The sequence below is a fragment of the Anticarsia gemmatalis genome, chromosome Z (genome assembly GCF_050436995.1).
Source record: "Anticarsia gemmatalis isolate Benzon Research Colony breed Stoneville strain chromosome Z, ilAntGemm2 primary, whole genome shotgun sequence".
NCBI lineage: Eukaryota > Metazoa > Arthropoda > Insecta > Lepidoptera > Erebidae > Anticarsia > Anticarsia gemmatalis.
In genome coordinates, this window is record NC_134776.1 from 17,111,692 (window position 1) to 17,117,461 (window position 5,770).

Below are 5,770 nucleotides of genomic sequence, written 5' to 3' on the forward strand. Positions count from 1 at the left end.
GACTTACTGCCCTTTTTGCATTAGCTCACTTTGACAGGTAATGTCAGTGCAAAACAGCCACTTTGCGAGTTGCGCCCGGAGATTCAACGCATATGCTCGTCAGTTGCATGAAAAAGTGCCACAATCCAAAATATGTCTGTGTTGGGTGCAAAATTTCAAGTTAATGTGATTATATTTTACAATACAAAACTGCCATATTTTGGAAAACGTTCTTTTTGCATTCTAACTATAGTATTTGTTACCATATTTTGTAATACAAAAGTGCCATATTTCTGAAAACGACCGTTTTGCATTCAAACACTAGTATTTGTTATTATATTTTGTAATATAACAGTAGCATATTTTGAAATACGTCCCTTTTGCATTAAATTATTGTGGAATAAATAATCATTTTTACCGTGCTAGAATGGGAAGGCCAGGAATATGACCGTTTGGTATGATAATAATTTTAGTTTTCGTTACAATTTTAAAAATAAAATAATACATTTTGATGCAGGCAAAGTAAAGAGGCACCCTTTCCTTTCAAATTCCTCTTTCAGGGGCAAGATCCGACCAGTCCTTTTCAAATGCGTCTAGGTCATCCCGCCATCTCCATTTAAGTCTCCCGCGTCTGCTATGACCATCTTCTGGCATCCAGTTGGTAGATATGCGGGTCCACCTTTCCGAATGCATATGGATAATGTGGCCGGCTCAGTTCCATTTCAGCCAGGCGGTCTTCTCCCTTACATCGGCTATGCGAGTTTGGGAGCGCAGTATAGAATTTCGGACGTGATCTGTTCTTTTGATGCATAATATACTATGCTCCATCGCTCTCTGGCTCTTTCTGGTTTTCCGTAAGGGACCATGTTTGGGCAGCGTAGGTAAGGACGGGTAGTAGGTATAAACATGTCGACGAGCTTTCGTTTCAGTGACAGTGGAAGGTTACCATTAGCTCTTTCCTGGACCAGGATCTCTTTCAGGCACTTGTGACACGTTTGTCCAACTCTTTGTCCCGTCGGTTGTTAAAAGAGGTTATCTGGCCCTAGCAAGTGTACTCGTCGACATAGTCTATGACGTGCCCGTCTACCTCGACCCTACGTTTTGTGTTGTTGGTCATAACCTGGGTTTTTGTACAGTTCTACTCAGTCCAATCTGAAGGTTTGCCGTGCTCAGATCTTTGAGCATTGATTCGAGTTCCGATGCCGAAAAAGAGAAGATGGCTATGTCATCTACAAAACAATGGTTTATTAACTGTTTACCACTTACAACTATGCTTTTGATTGCCATAACACCGCCAGGCTCCTGAAAATTTCTCTGAGGGTGCTGGTAAATAATTTGGGAGATAGCGGGTCTCCCTGTTTCACGCTTGGAATGATATTGTTGTCTATTGCTTTGATGAGTTTGATGTATGAAGGTTCGATTCTACATAGTATCTTTAAGTAGGACTTGGATGGAGTGATGATTCTATGGCGGATAATGCTGTCAAAAGCTTTGGAATAATCCACGAATGCTAAATATAAAGGCTTATAAAACTCAAAAACCTTTTCTATTATCTTATTTCTTTAATACTCCTGCTGCACTCAGTCTACTCGTCACGTTACCCATTGATTGATGATGATGATTGATGTTTAATTTTACTAAATAATGAAAGTTACGCACAAAGTTGATCTCAATGATTTTACTTACTTAATAAAAAGTTAAGATTTTTTCATTTAGATTGTTTAATACGATGTTTTCCTGGTCTATTCAGTTATGGTTTTACTAAGTAATTATTATTAAACTTTTTGATACGGTTTATTTACCAAAAAAGTACAATTAACCATTTTTATTTGTAAAACTGTGTTTAATTTTTGACATATTTCTCATAATATTGGTTCAAATTTTGAATGCAAAAGGGACTTATATGCTTTTTTCTCTTAATAGGTAACAGCTATTACAAAGTTTATTTTGTAGAAAGATAGAGCTAAAAAATACGCATCTAATGATATATTAACATCTTATATTTAATAAATAAATATATGAAATGTTATAAAAAAACCGTTTCAAAAATTTGTTTTGGCTGTCCTGTAAAATTTATAGATTTCGATTTGTGGCCCTTTTGTATTCAAGGAGCGATATGTTGAATTAACATAGATTACAAGTACAACCAATCAAATACTGTATCGGCTTTAACACCGGTGTGCGGTAATAGGTTTTAAAATAATTCAATCAGAATGAAATCGATAGTCACAGTCACTTGCAGTAACGTTAAATTAATAATGCTATACTATACGTAACCAAAATGATGGACAAGTATAAATGAGATTTATTTGTTAAGCAAAATAAATAACAGTTTGAGACTTCATAGGCAGGTTTAAGATTAAGATATTATTATGCGAAAATATCTTCCCATGAAAACACTGGATGTTGGAAAATAATTGAGCAAAATAGAAACCAAATACTATGCTCCGCTCACGTCATTTAGACAATGCTTAAACAGCCAGAAAGAAACCAAAAGGCTTAAAATTAAATGCCACCGCTAAGCTCGCCACCTGATTGTTTCTACCCCAGAAAATACAATATTGTTAAATATTTCAATATTTTGTTAATAACCCGTTTTGGAAACTTAGCCATTTTTTCAAAAATGAAATGGTAATAGATAAGATAATATTTTTGAAAATACAAAGAAATTTAATATATGTTGCAGTCAAAGCTCACAACCAGTCAAAACTACTATCAACTAGCAAAAGTAGTTTTGACTGATTTTGCTAGTCAATAGTAGTTTTGACTGGTGATGACTTTTGACTGCAAAATATACAAATAAAAGACACAAAGAAGAACTTAACCCAAAACTAAACTAAATGTAAATATTATTCCCGAGTAGAAAGCAAGACCTCCTAGTGCAATAGCAATAGTATGGCGACCACCACACCGACTGAAGCACTGCGCCACAAAGGCTGTCATAATACAAGCGATATACTATACTGCAGACAAGTAAAAACCTCAAACATTTCATATTTATTAAATAACAATCGACTACTGAAACACCAACAAGAAAGAGAAAGCAACAAGAATGACCCTTATTCCAAAATATTTTGGTAATGATATATATTATTATGAACTTGTGTGCTTTTGAACTAAGTCATTTTATAATAGGAGGAATGTTCAATAGCATACATGTTCAACCGAAATATTAATATTCAATTGTTCATGTAACTTTAAAATATTGAGATTATTATCTGCCCACAATCAACTTTAATATTATTTGGCTGGCAAATAATAGTAAAGTTGTAGTGAACAGAAAATCCAGATCTTATACTATTACCCCTTAATTTTCTTGTTATTATAGGTAGTATACCTATAATAACAAGAAAATTAAACATTATGTTTCCAAGGAATTCAGAAGCCTGATGTGTGTCAACCGTGTTCCTTTAGTAAATACAGTCCCTGTATCTGGAAACATAAAATTGTTGTTAATTTCTGAAATAAAGAAAAGTAGCTACCTGTCACTATTTGCGTTTCTTTGCAATTCTAAAAAGGTAACTACAACAAACATTATTGAAAACACTTTGTGTTGTAGACACCTATCTCACTATCTCTTGCTGGGCTTATTACATTATTTATTTTATAATACACAATATTCAAATTAGTAATAAATATTTGCAATGATACAAAATTATTCATATAGACTCGGTTGAATAAATTACTTACTCCTGGTTTCTGAGAACATTTTAGTAGTAGTTTATCTGTTCAAAAGCATTTTTTTTATACAAGTTTAAAGGATTTTGATTAAATAAACGACTGCCAAAATAAATGTGCCTCAGAAACCAGGTCAAAGGGACTGTTTGATGCCAAGTTTCACCTTATAAAATAACAAAAACATGGACACAAGCTAAGTCACATTACTTTAAAATTTACAGTCCAAACCTAAAATTACACACCCATAACTAAAATTAATTAAAGTTTTTCTCATCAACAGAGGGAGCAGATATCAGCTGGTATTCATAACTAATATTGTACAGCTTGTTATCATATTCAATCATTGCCGATTTGAAACATAAGTACATATATTACCTTTTAAGTAAGGGTAAGATTGTTATTGATGACATATGTACCTATATTTCATTGTATTTATTTTCTTGTTATAAATAGATAACCATATTCATATAAGAAATGCAGAAATTAAAAGGTATCCTTGAATTTATGAAACTTGATGGAGATTTTGATAGTGTTATACAAAAACACATGCATATTTGATTGATAAGGTAGATGAATAACTGAAGACTATTATTTTATTGCTGAAATTATATCAACCATTGTCTGTATCGTTTATCTGTTTAGTTTACACCAAACGCAATTACAATCACAGTACAGCAGAACATAGTTTCAGCTAGTTTTTTAGTTAAATATTCCTAGCAACTATTACCTACTAAGACATATTATTTTAATAAGTTAAGGAGGGTTTGACCACTTCCAAATAACTATCAGCTAGCAAAGACTTAAAAACCCTTACATAAATGACCTCAGAAACCTATCTGCTAATTAAGTGACATATTCAGCAGATAGGTTATCTGACACATAACACAGTAGGTATAAACTGTTATTCAAATAGGAATGAAATATATTGCCCATGTACTGTTTACTATTCACTTTTTCGACAAGAAAACGCACAATACAACTTTCAAGATTTTTCTTGGTTTGTTCGAATAATTTAAATACGTACCTATAGAAATAATTTTGAAAGTAATTACTCACCTCAGTTCTTCGTAGCCGCGCATCCATCGGTGATCAAGTCAAGAAGTCATCACGGCACTGGAGTATAAAAGTTTGAATCTTTAGCGCAGTCGCGTGTTTGAAACTACCTTCAAGCGTGGGCGTCTGTCAAGTTAAATATTTTTCACCCGCGAAGTAGCACCGTGCATGCAGGCCAGGCCCTCGCAGAAGCGGCATTTAACTTCGGCATAAGTATTCAAACCTTTTTCATGGGCAAAAAGTGATCAGGCGAATGAGCCCCAAAATAATTGTGATAAATGTTTGAGTAGTTTGTTCTTATTACGTAGAATAAAAAGGTAATACAAACTATGCACTTACCACTAGAAAAATTGAAGGCGTAATGCTAGCTAATACTTTTTACTTAAATTCGAATAATGCAGTTACTTCAGAATGAATTAGTATTATACGTAGATAAAATAAATACTGTTAAGAGAATCACGCTACCGCTCCCGCCATTCGCCATTTTTTTTCTCCCGACACAGTTGGATGAGATGAGATAGGTGATAAAAAATAACGATTTTTTGTATCGATTTACAATTTTTTGATCGTTTTTATTTAAATCGATTATTATTTTTTTAAATAAGATTTTTGTAATCGATATTTATAGGTAGTAATTTTAACTGATTTAGTAGGTATTGGTAAGTGCGAGACAAACGTACTCTTCAATATGTTGCCGAGGGAAAACACAGCATGTAAAAAACTGCATAGGATTTTTATATATTTTCTTATAAATTTTTATGTGGCAAAACCAAAAAAAATAAAAAAATAAAAAATATTTTTTACAGTAGGTACTCAAGTTTTGGTTTGGTTAGCGTAATTAATATTAGGTACTAATACGAAAGGCTAAATAAATTTATTAGTGGTGAGCTTGAGAATGTTTTGACTTGTTATCTAGAATACTTAGAGTAAATTTTAATATACTCGTAAACAACTTGCTTTTGAATTAGAACATATTTCAACAAGCTTCATTAGTACCTCTTTCTAAATTGATTTAATACTGCAATCAGTACACATCAAGCATTCAAACGTTACTGTACTG

The 5,770-nt window shown here is 32.9% G+C and overlaps 1 long non-coding RNA gene across 1 annotated transcript; it reads right to left on the minus strand.

The window, feature by feature from the left end:
• Positions 1-3,042: 3,042 nt before the first annotated feature.
• LOC142986340 (uncharacterized) lies at positions 3,043-5,183 on the minus strand. Its single transcript, XR_012960348.1, has 3 exons — positions 5,050-5,183; positions 4,714-4,770; positions 3,043-3,411 (listed from the first exon to the last, which is right to left on the minus strand). It is a non-coding gene; the product is annotated as an uncharacterized LOC142986340 (long non-coding RNA).
• Between the last annotated feature and the right edge of the window lie 587 nt (positions 5,184-5,770).